Source organism: Ursus americanus, chromosome 23 (assembly GCF_024610735.1).
Source record: "Ursus americanus isolate L20-20 chromosome 23, mUrsAme1.1.p, whole genome shotgun sequence".
Taxonomy (NCBI): domain Eukaryota; kingdom Metazoa; phylum Chordata; class Mammalia; order Carnivora; family Ursidae; genus Ursus; species Ursus americanus.
In genome coordinates, this window is record NC_142149.1 from 14095916 (window position 1) to 14108630 (window position 12715).

A 12715-nucleotide genomic window follows, 5' to 3' on the forward strand; every position below is an offset into this window, starting at 1 on the left:
TAAACAACCAACAGAGTGATGTAAATACATATAACTCAATGCACAGATCAAAAATTTAAAATGTACCCCACTACCACCCCTGTTTTATCTCTAAGTAAACTAAGCCGTGTTCTAAAGCTACTTAACAAGGGATATAAGTTTGTACGCAAATTGTTAAAGCGTTCTCATAATTTCCAAAATTTTGTTGATATTTAAAAATGGTTGGTGCAGTCTTTTGATATAGGGCTCACTGTCTGGGATGATTTGATATGGGGTACTACCTTGAACTTTTCCAATGAATTCCTCAAAATAGATGGCCATTGGATAATGTGTAGTCTCAAATAAATAGAGAATTTCTCTTCACATCAAGAATATTGCTCATGGTAGGGGCGCCTGGGTGGCACAGCAGTTAAGCGTCTGCCTTCGGCTCAGGGCGTGATCCCGGCGTTCTGGGATCGAGCCCCACATCAGGCTCCTCCACTGGGAGGCTGCTTCTTCCTCTCCCTCTCCCCCTGCTTGTGTTCCCTCTCTCGCTGGCTGTTTCTCTCTCTGTCGAATAAATAAATAAAATCTTAAAAAAAAAAAAAAAAGAATATTGCTCATGGTAGACATTTCTCCAAAGAAGACGTACAAATGGCCAACAGACACATGAAAAAATGCTCAACATCACTTGGCATCTGGGAAATACAAATCAAAACTACAACGAGATACTACCAGTTAGTCAGAATGGCTAAAATTAATAAGTCAGGAAATGACAGATGTTGGTGGGGATTCAGAGAAAGGGGAGCCCTCTTAACACTGTTGGTTTGAATGCAAGCTGGTGCAGCCACTCTGGAAAACAGTATGGAGGTTCCTCAAAAAGTTGAAAATAGAGCTACCCTACGACGTAGCAATTGCACTACTAGGGATTTACCCCAAAGATACAAATGTGGTAATCCGCAGGGGCACCTGCACCCCAGTGTTTATAGCAGCAATGTCCACAATAGCCAAACTATGGAAAAGGCTCGGACGTCCATTGACAGATGAATGGATACAGAGGATGTGGTGTATGCACATACAATGGAATACTACTCAGCCACCAAAAAATGAAATCTTGACATTTGCAACGACATGGATGGAACTAGAGGATATTATGCTAAGTGAAATAAACCAATCAGAGAAAGGCAGTTATCATATGACTTCACTCAAATGTGGAATTTAAGAAATGAAACAGGATCATAGGGGAAGAGAGGAAAAAACAAAACAAGATGAAATCAGGGAGACAAAAAGAGACTCTGAATCATAGGAAACAAACTGAGGGTTGCTGGAGGGGAGTGGGGGGTGTGGGGTAACTGGGTGATGGATGTTAAGGAGGGCACGTGATGTAATGAGCACTGGGTGTTATATAAGACTGATGAATCGCTGACCTCTAACTCTGAAACTAATAATACATTATATGTTTACCAATTGAATTTAAATAAAAAATTTTAAAAAAGAATATTGTTCATGGTGTTAAATCTTCAACCCCTGATAAGCCATAATAATTGAAAATTTTAAAATGTTCCAGCCCTTATAATGATGTTTGTAATCTTTCTAAATCTGATATTTCTATCATCTTATATTTCATTTACTCTGTTGGTATAATATTTATCCTTCCACAGAACTTTACAAATACCATTTGGTAAAGTAACAGGATTCAATAAATTTAAGTGACTGTAGAATTCACTTATTTTCACTTTTGCCCCCAGACAGCAAATGCATTTTCATATAATAATTATTTTTAAATACCGCAGTTTTCCTCTGGGAATTGATGCTTTGTATTGTTACAAGTGGTGTGCCATGTTTTCTACGTTTTTTTTTTTTAAGATTTTGTTTATTTATTTGTCAGAAGAGAGACAGAGAGCAGCACAAGCAGGGGGAGCGGCAGGCAGAGAGAGAAGCAGGCTCCCCGCTGAGCAGGGAGCCTGATGTGGGACTCAATCCCAGGACCCTGGGATCATGACCTGAGCCAAAGGCAGACGCTTAACCGACTGAGCCACCCAGGTGTCCCCGTTTTCTACATTTTTCTAGTATCTTCTATTTGTCTTTCATCAAATTAATCTTGTAAATCTAAAGGTAATATCTTGCTTAGAGTATCACTAAGGATAGAGCTCCCCCACAATGTCTCATTTTCCAAAGATTTGGCCATCTCTGTTCACATGAACATGCAAGACTCCATAGTTCCCAAACCGTTTGTGCTGCAGGCACTACCAGCGTGCACAGGTCCAAGAAACTTCCAGTTTTTACCATCTTCATTCCCAAGTCTTGAGATAATTACTTAACTGTCTCTGATGTTTATTTGATGAAAGGTGGTAAAAACAAAGTTCATCGGGCACACACATTAAGTTATCAGAGTGATTCACATCTTTAATGACATCACCCAGAAATGACTCTAAAGAGTTAGATACCCCCACCTGCCCGAGGATGGGTTCCTGAGCCACAGAGCCTGAGATGGGATGCATGAGTATGGGAGTGACAGAAGGAGAAGGGAAAGAGACTGGGGAGTAGTAGGGCAGGACAAGGGAAGAAATGAAGGAAAGAGAGGGGTTCAGCTGAAGCCTGCTCCCACAGGGAGACATGGGGTTTGAGTTGCATCACCAGGTTTGATCCTTATGACAGGGAGCTGCGTTTTTACACCCCCTGCTGATCATTCAAACGTTGGTCGTGGGCCTGGAGGGCATGGGGAGGATGTGCATTGAAGCACCCTGGTGTCCCTGGACATGCTGTCCTCCAGAGGGGATGAGCCACTCTACCCAGTACGCAGGAGCGGAGCCGGGCTTGCTCAACAGCCCATACCCGCCGCCAAACTAAAGGGTCTAGAAACAGCTTCTAAAATCTTGGCTAGATCTACCAGATTTCCTCTCTATCCTGCTCCAGTACTCCTACATGGTACAAAAAGCCAGTAAGGTTTTCATGAAACACCCTCGAAACCGTATTTGCAAGCACGGACCATAATATTTGGATATAGTATTGCAGTTCCTTCCCCTTTAAGAGGTGAACAAAACCAACAAACTATTTTCAAAGTCTTGAATTTTACATTTTAAGTAATCTAAAAATATATATTATGGAAATAGTTGGAGCTTTGGGGAAAATGATGGAAATTTTATTGCCTTAATTTATACATTTTCCAAAATTAGTTTTCTTATTTCGATAGTTACGTTTTACAAGCAGGGCCATTGATATGCTCACAATGATACACCCCTGTTTTTTATTCTTTTTTGAAATGGTATTAATTTTATGTCTAAAATAATTATTTGAAACTACACATCGAATTTTTAAAATTCTGGTAGCATTTTGTGAATATCCTCACTTGCTCTGTAGGTGCAATTTTGATTTGAAAATTTCCAGAATTTTTATTATTTCAGATAATCTGTGTGAAACAGATTTAAGGTATTCTTTTCATTATTTTGCTCACTGAGATTGTAGGACTTATTAGAGCAATAGACTTCGTCTGCATATGATTACCATTCTGATTAAATATATTTAGTATTTTCAGCTTCTCATAATATAACTTCTGAGCCCCATTTATTCACAACCTCTAAGTGCTGGTCATTTTTTGTTACGATAATCAAATTGTTTTTCATGGCAGAGATAGAAATCACTTACTTGATTTTGTACTTTCCTTACACGTGTAAAAAGACATTCTGGGCTGTTCTGACTTGGGCCCCATAGCAGAGGTTCTGGCCTGTAATTCAGGATTCGTTTCATCCCTTATTTGTTCCCACGGATTGTATTTGGTTGAATAGTGCTCCCCAGACTTCATACCCATCCAGAACCTTAGAAAATGGGCTTATTTGGAAGTGAGGGCTTTGCAGATAGAGTAAGTTAAGATTAAGTCAGACTGGTGTCCTCCCGAGAGGGCGGCTTTGTGATTCCTTGTAGAGGGGGGGGTCTGGCAGGGGCTCCGGGCATTTTGCCTGTTGTCTGGTTCTCCTGTATCCAGGGTGGCCTGGGCTCTGCTGAAGAGGCAGCTCCCTCTCTGGGCCCTCGAGTGATGTCAGCTGACCCCTTAGCCCCTTTCTGGGAAGGGACTGCTGAGGATTCTGGAGGGGGGATAGGGTCAGTTCACATGGTCAGCTGCCCTCCTCCTCCTGATTCTTCTTGGGCCTTGCTCCATCTGTCCACAGCTAGGAATAAGTGAGCTCTGTGTCCATGCCTGGACGGGGCTGGTGACCTCCCACTTGTGGGGCTCACCACTCAGGAACTGCATTGTGTGACTGAATGCACCAGGGTCTGTCCTGCCTCTAGGAGTTTGCTGCACATTTAGAGTCTCTAGAAAACCAATGGGAAGGATCTAGCATGCCAGCGGTCAGTGCATGAGATGGGCCAGCTCCCCACTCTGCATGATAACCTCATGAGCTGTTCTGTTTCACAGAGGGAAAAACTGCTCAGGAACAGACAGAGCTAAATCTCCAGCTGGTAGAGGTATATCTGGGACACTAACCAGGATGCCTAGCCCTACCTAGCTGTGGGAGATTGTTGTGAGAAGACGAAACCACATCTCCCTCCTCCCCTACTTATGATCATTAGGGAACACAGGCCCACCCTCAAGAGAAAATTTTCTTTAGCACGTGTTAAAACGTTTATAGTTCTTGGGAGAATTTTGAAGTGGCTTCTACCACACTGGCTAACGTCAGAATCCCTGCATCCAGAGCTGTGTCGTATAAACCTAGAATTATCCCTCTAGATCTACAAGTGTGCAAAGAGAGGCACAGGGCATCCCTGCAGTTTTGCTGGTCATGAAAAACTGCAAATACATGCTCATCGATTGGAAACTAGTTATTTGAATTACAGGCATTCCTTATAATGGTTTTTTTTTGAATTCTTGTTCTTTTATTAAACAGTTTTATTGAGATGTACATACCATAAAATTAAAAGTACGCAGCTAGCTCATTTTTAGTATAATCACAAAGCTCTGCAACCATCACCACAATCTAACTTTAGAACATTTTTATTACCCCAAAAAGAATTCCCATACACGATGAGATTCTTTTGGAGACATTTTTTAAAAATGAGGTAGTTCTAGGGGCGCCTGGGTGTCTCAGCTGGCCAAGCATCCGACTCTTGATTTCAGCTCAGGTCATGTTCTCGGGGTTGAGAGATGGAGCCCCGCGTCAGGCTCCATGCTCCACATGGAGTCTGCTTGAGATTCTCTCTCCCTCTCCCTCTGCCCCTCCCCCTGTTCTAAATAAATAAATAAAATCTTAAAATTTTTTTAAATGAGGTAGTTCCATATAAATAGAAATATATTCATGATGGTCAAAAGGTGCAAAAAAGCACGTTGCAGAAATATGTAACATATTAACCTATTTATAATACTATGCACATACATATATCTATATACATATTTGTGTTTATGTATTTTTTAAACTTATTTGTATATGCATAGAGTACTACGGGAGTTTTATTTTAAATATGTTTTTATAGACTATTTTTAAAAAATTTTATTTAAGTAATCTCTGTAACCCACGGGGTGGGGGAAGCTCAAAATCACCACCCAGAGATCAAGAGCCTTGTGCTCCTCCAACTGAGTCAGCCAGGCGCCTCTATATACTATTTTTACGCTACATATTTTATATAATTTTTTTACATCAATGATATGTTTTTACTAGAAATAACAACCAAAAGTGAAATAAGAGACGGGGGTGTCCAAAGCTGATACAGAGGTGCCTAGGAGAAGGGGCTGCTGCTAAATTTCAAAGTAAAAGAAACAATTTTTGTATGTAGCCAAATCTTCCATTAGATGGCGCCATTGTCAAAGTTCTGTACTTTCAAATGGGCGGAGAGGGGGGGCGGGAATGGACAGGTGGACCGCATTAACTGTTTCTGCCTGTAAGGACTTGTTTTTATCACTGCTCGCTTTTCTTTTAAGTCATGAAGTGGGGTTGGGGATGGGGGGAACGAGTTTAATCTCCCTTCAGAAATACCCTACTATTTCAAGCCACTGGGGTAAATGAAATGAATGCTTAGTAAAGGGATTTATTTAGTCATTAGAAGAAAAATACAGTCAAAGGGGTGTAAAGACTGACAACAGGGAAGTAGTTACTCTCCCCCAGTCCTGTAAAAATTCACCACTGATACCCTGATTATCAGAAGTGCAAAATACTGTTTGCTACTTTGGAATTTTCCTTAATTCTGAGCAGGCTGGGATTCCTACCTTTTCACCGTCAACAACCCCTCCCATTATTTTTATTTCTCAAATCTCATTATAGGGATAATTTTACCCAAAATGGCATTAACTAAGTAGTTAATGATTTTTCTATTTTGTATGTATATGTGTATGGATTTGACTGATTAAAGTTCCTAATGGACAAGGGACAGCCTTGCTAAGTCGATATAACTCCAACTAAAAGCAGAGGGAACTTGAACTGGGTGGTAAGAACAAAGGTCCTGGGGTTGGCCCATGACCAGCCATGGCACCGTGGCGAGTTACTGTAGCTGTGCTGACATAGGACTGAGCCATAGTGCCTAAAAAACCACTTAGCCACTCACCCTGAGAGCTTCCAAGCTGGGAACCCTTGGTCTAGGTTGACTTTTGGGCTAACAAGGAGAATGCCCATGAGAGCTTCCCTCCCCTATTCAAAATGCCTATCAACCTGTTTATATAGTTGGTGAGCTAAGGAACAGGATCCTTGGGTTTACAAATTGCCACTGCCCCACTGTTTGGGGGCAGTTTTGTGAAATCCTCTGGGACTGAAATGGTACCACGAAAGAAAAGAGTATGGAGTGGAATGTTAAGAAGTCCTATTCAAGAAAGGACTTAGTTTGCAGATCTCAGATGGGGCGCATTTAATGAACAGATTATCAGAATTTTGACAGTGGGTCAGAATTTGGTACCTGGATGGCTTGAAGCCATACCTCCCAGCAGGTGGTTTTGTGTTTACCACGAAGAGTGCCACTCTGCTAATTCTAAAAAGGTAATATTCTATCATTGATGAGAAAATGCAATTCTGCAAGCAAATTCCACAAATAGGAAAGTTCATTTTATTGGAGGAAGTGAAAAAGCTTCTTTCCCATAGAAGGGACGGAGCAGGAATTTTTCTCTTTGTTTTTGATGCTGATGGTGTGTGCGCGTGCGTGTGTGCGTGTATGCGTGTGTGTGTGTGTGTGTGTGTGTGTGTGTGTGTTGGCAGGTAGGTGTGGACTAGGTGTGCATTTCTTAGGATGGTACCTCCTTCAGAGGGAAGTGCTACGTACTCATATCTGTGGCCCTCCCAGCCCGTAAGGATTGACTTGATGGGCAGCGATTAGCAAAGGGTCATGTGGGGGAGACTTCAGTGTTGGGAGCACTCAGCAAGCCGAGGCCTGCTCCAAACTCCCTGGTTTGCATTGGGGCGTTTTGACCTTGAGGTCTTGCCTCTCCAGGTCCTGAGCCCCAGGAAAACAAACCTATGGCAACTCTTTAAATTTACACTGGTGACTTTTATGGGGGCCTGGGTTGCTGGTGGTTTTTATAGTTGTATTTTGCCAGGCGTGGGCGTGGAGAGAGAGTGGAGAGGGTGTACAGAAGGAAAAACTTTATTTTTCTTTAAGCAATAATATTATTCTAGGCCTTGTGCTAAGTTTACAATGAAGTATAATTTACATACCATAAAATTCACCCATTAGAAGTGGACACTTTAATGACTTTTAGTTAGGATTGCCAGATAAAATATGGGATGCCTTGTTAAATCTGAATTCCAGGTGAACAGCAATTTTTTAAAATTTTATTTAATTAATTAATTTACTTTTTTAGTAGAAGGTGTCCCATGCAGTATCTGGGCATACTTACACTAAAAAACATTATTTGTTACTTACCTGAAATTCGAATTTAAGGTCTTCAGGGCTCTCATTGGAGACTCTTTCCCTTGCCAAAATCAGACTGTTTTTCCCAAGGAAAATTCCAGTTTTTTTGAAATGTCATTTGTCCTAAGCCTTATTAGTCACTCTTCATCGTGCCGTGTTCTCTTGCCTCTTACCTTTACATATGCTATTCCCTCTGCTTGGAATGCTGTTCCCTGATTCTTTGGTCAGCTGACTTCCCAATAGAGATGCCTGACCCCTCCTTCTCAGTGGTTCAGAAACCTTGCTTTCTGGGCTCCCACAGAACTTACTACACCATATCATGGGGGCAACACAGTAGTGGTAAGAAAAGGCTCTTCTAGGCCCAGACTAGCTGTGTGACCTTGGAGGACTTACTTAACCTCTCTGAGCCTCCCCTTCCTCATATCCAAGTTAGGGAGAATAATAGTATAGGCCTTGTAGTATTTGTGATGATCAGACGTTAACATAAATAAAGCACTTAGAAAATGCTGGCACACAATTAGTGCTCAGTAAATGTTAGCTGTTAAAGAATTAACTTTTTTTTTTAAGACTTTATTTATTTATTTGTCAGAAATGGAGAGCACAAGCAGGGGGAGCGGAAGGCAGAGCAGGCAGAGGGAGAAAAGGGCTCCCTGGTGAGCAAGGAGTCTGGTGCGGGATTCAGCCCCAGGACCCTCGGATCATGACCAAAGGCAGCAGCTTAACCAACTGAGCCACCCAGGTGTCCCAAGAACTAACTTTCTAAGATTTTTTTTTTAATTAATATATTTATTTGACAGAGACAGCCAGCGAGAGAGGGAACACAAGCAGGGGGAGTGGGAGAGGAAGAAGCAGGCTCCCAGCGGAGGAGCCTGATGTGGGGCTCGATCCCAGAACGCCGGGATCACGCCCTGAGCCGAAGGCAGACGCTTAACGACTGCGCCACCCAGGCGCCCCCCAAGAACTAACTTTCTGAAAGCAGGGCCGTCCTTCACGCATACCCTCAGATTAGGGTGCTTCAGCCCTGTGTGTTAAACGAATGCTGAGCTCACAGAAGGCTGTTTTCCAGCTGCCATTTACGCACCAGGCGTCAAGGTTAGGCACCTTGACATCTAACAGTTTAGTCAGGTCACTCCACACTGGGCCCAGGTGGCCAAGGACCAGCGTTTGGCCATTGTAGCAGGCAGTGTCCTTGAATAGCTCCCTCTGAATGCCTGAGAGCCCCTCCCAACCCCCTGCCCTGCCCTGACTAGGCCTAGAAGGTGTCTCCGCTCTCCGAGCCAGGCCAGGAGGCCCTCAGCCTTACCAGAGCTGCATGACCCATGCAATCTGTAAACAGTGACGGATTCAAGTAACACATACACCTGTAACCCACAGGCTGCTCAGTTGACAAAAGACAAACCAAACCCCATGTTGGGCAGCCAGTCTCTCCTGCAGCTTCACTTGAAAAATGAAACCAAACTCTTCATGCAAATACTTAGATTTCAAACTAAGTTGTGGAGCGGCTGAGGCCCTCCACTTAAAAACAGCCTCCCTTAAATCTATAGAGCCAGAATGCAGACCAGGGGTTGCCTGGGACTTGGGGAGGGATTGGGGACTGACTGAAAATGGGCAAGAGGAAACTTACGGAGTTACAGGAGTGTCCTAAGACCAGATTGGGGTGGCAGTTGCACAACTCTACCTATTTACAAAATATAGCAAATATTTACTTTAAGTATAAATATAAATATAGCTGAAATTCAGCAAAAAACCAAAAACGGGACATTCAGTTAAGTTGGAATTTCGGCCGCTGTTTTAACGGGATGAGTTGTCTCTGGCACATCTCTCCCTCACCGGCCCTGTCCTTCTGTTGTGAAAAGGCCAACAGTCGCCGCGCTGTGGGGCTCTCGTCATAGAGCATGGTATCGTGCTGGGCATAGTGTAAGGTCCTGAAAGAGAATGATGGACGTGGCATATATTGAAGAGCTCTCAAGATGGTGCAGGGCCACCCAGGTGTGGTGTAGTGCTGGGCCTGCTGGGTAGTCTGCACACCTATGCCCCATGTAGGCCTTTAAGAAGAGCCCAAACCCCTTCCCTGGGGTCTCGGGAACAGAGGACTTCCGGTGTGACTTTCCATCTGGCAGAAGCCTCCTCTTTCTTCCTCTACCTGTGTGGTTCTGGAGGCTCAGTTTGGAGAGGTGCCAGGCATCTAACCAACTCCGGAGTTGGGAATGTGTTTGCAGGGAACCAGAGGAAGGGAAAAATCCTCCTGCCGACTATCCCTCACATGCTTCCTCGTGATTTATCACTATGGAAACTGAACTCTTTTCCTCTTTGCTGCGGCTGGTTGGGGGCGCACATTGTTGATGCCACGGCTCACGGTTCAGAAGTTCCTTCCTCTTTCCTGTTGCAGAAATGCCACAGTAACTGTTGTCCAAGAACTGCAGCTCACACCTGAAGAGCTGGATCTTGGGAAAAACAATCTCATTTGATTCCCCAGGGGCTGGGGGGGCCTTCTGGGTAAGTGGCGGCCAGAGAACAATGCAGCCTCTGGGGCTGAACTGGGGCCCAGCTTTTCCCCTTCCTTCAGCTTTCTGAGCTAGGAAAGTTTTAAAAATGGATTTTTTCAGGCAGTCATAGGTAGTATTGTGTGAGGGGGGCCAAAGACTTCAACTCCAAGTCCCTTTGTGCGGGCAAAGCCTTCTACAGGGGCAGGGCAGAGCCCACCGCTTGTGGAAACCCCAAGAGAAATCTGTTCCTCCAAGGGTACGGCTTGCGGATGGAGGGCAGAGGTGGATAGGGGAGAAGGGAGATGCAAATGCCCCGGGATTGGCATGCAGGGGGCAGATACACTGTGTCGTCATCATGTCACTTCCACATTCATGGGAGTTTCAGGGGTTGTCAGCTGGGGCCTCGTGAGAGCTGGCTCTGCTGGGGTTGGCCCAACACTCAGGCCACTCTTTAGAAGCCAGTGCCTGGGTCAGGGCACCTGGGCCTGCCATCACACACACTGTGCCAGGTCCTGGATGTGAGGACACAGGGCAAGTGGTGAGTGGGGATCCCAGAGACAGTGAAGGAAGCTCCCTGGCCAGGAAGTCTTGAGACACTGCCAGGCTCAGCAGGCCCCTCTCTGGCTGCACGGGTAAGTCACGGCCAACCTCAGGGACTGTCTCTGTAAGCCAGCCTAAGGGGTGGCTCTTTGGCCTCATCCTATGGGGAAAGAGGGGACTAAGGACACCTCACATTTTTCCAGCTCACTGTTCTAGAGGTCCATATGGGGATAATTTTCTGGTGCAACTGAACATGAAATTATCTGGGAGGAAAATGTTCCCTGAGGACCTGGGGCATTTCAATGCATCTCTAGAATAATGTTCAAAAATCTTCCTTTACCTCCTTGAATATCCAGGATCCTTCCCAGGTCTCAAAGTGTTTCCATTCACTTTCCACCTAGAATGTCCCTTTACTTGGAGCATGTTTGCTCCTTGTCACCCTGGGGGAGGACTTCCAAGGTTTTTTTCCAGGTTCTAAGTAGCAGTGTGAAAATTCTGGTTTGTTTCTGTCGGTGGAGTGGCCTGAGCCTCTAGGTCCCAGGGCAGCCCCGGCATTAGGGAGAAGCAGATGGTGACAGACGTGGTCTTGCAAAATGCCTTCAGAACAGCTCAGATCACCTCTTCCTCTTGGAACAAGAGAATGAGCCTCTTTGAGGAGGGCATTCTGATTCTCCCTGATTCACTCTGTGCCTGTGGGACCAGCAGAAAGAGAGGACTTTCGAGCAAAGGACTCCCCCCACACCACCTTGAAGGGTGTCACTCCCCGTAAGACCTCAGGAGAATTGGAGAGTTGGAGGCCAGAGGGTATCACCGAATGCAGTCATCCCCCAATGACTGTGTCAGAGCAGTCAACCAGAGCTTGAATCCTTCAGGGACGGGGACCTGGTCCATTTTTTAAAAAACAGAGATTTTGATTGATGTAACAGTAGATTCACATCATTTGTAACAATATAGAGTGATCCCTGCGCACTTTGCCTGGTTTCCGTTTTGCAAAACTATAGGATAATAGCACACCCAGGACACTGGCATTGATACAACCCATGATCCCATTTAATCTCCCCATTTTTACCTGGAGTGTGTGTGTGTGTGTGTGTGTGTGTGCGCGTGTGCAGCTTCAACACGTCCGTGGGTTCCCGTATCTGCGGCCACAGTCCAGATACAGTCCTGGCACAGCAGGGATCCCACCCGTTAACCTTTCATAGCTGTACCCACTTCCTTCCCAGTCCCCATTCCCCATTCCTGGAAACCTTGAATCTGTCCTCCATTTATAAAATGTTGTTACTTTAAAAATGTTAGGGAAATAGAATCATATTTGGGGGGATTGGCTTTTTTTGCTCAGCATATTTTCCTGGAGATTCATTCAATTTGTTGCAAATAGTTTGTTCCTTTTTTAAAAAAGATGTATTTATTTATTTATTTTAGAGAGACAGAGAGCAAGCGAGCGCGGTCACACACAGGGTGGGGGGAGGGGCAGAGGGAGAGAGAGAACCCTCAAGCAGACTCCCCACCAAGTGCAGAGTCAGACGCAAGGCTCCGTCCCAGGACCCCAGGATCACGACCTGAGCCGAAATCCAGAGCTGGCCGCTTAACCAACTGAGCCACCCACACGCCTTCAGTTTGTTTCTTTTTAGTGCTGAGGAATATTCCATAGTCTGGATGTACCACCATTCATCTAACCCTTCACCCACTGAAGGACATCTGGACTGAGCCCAGCTTTTCTGGGAAAACTGGAATTACGAATAAGGCTGCTGCGAACATCCCCGTGCAGACTTTTGTGTGAACACATGCTTTTTATTTCTCTGGGCAACTGGCGCCTTTTTTTTTTTTAAAGGTTTTATTTATTCATTTGACAGAGATAGAGACAGCCAGTGAGAGAGGGAACACAGCAGGGGGAGTGGGAGAGGAAG

The 12715-nt window shown here is 44.6% G+C and overlaps 1 protein-coding gene across 1 annotated transcript in view; it reads left to right on the plus strand.

The window, feature by feature from the left end:
* Positions 1-10720: 10720 nt before the first annotated feature.
* Positions 10721-12715, plus strand: part of PECAM1 (platelet and endothelial cell adhesion molecule 1) — a 70172-nt gene continuing 68177 nt past the window's right edge. Inside the window, exon 1 of the mRNA XM_087854214.1 lies at positions 10721-10900. The gene's annotated coding sequence lies outside the window, so the exon portion shown is untranslated. The remainder of the gene's footprint in view (positions 10901-12715) is intronic.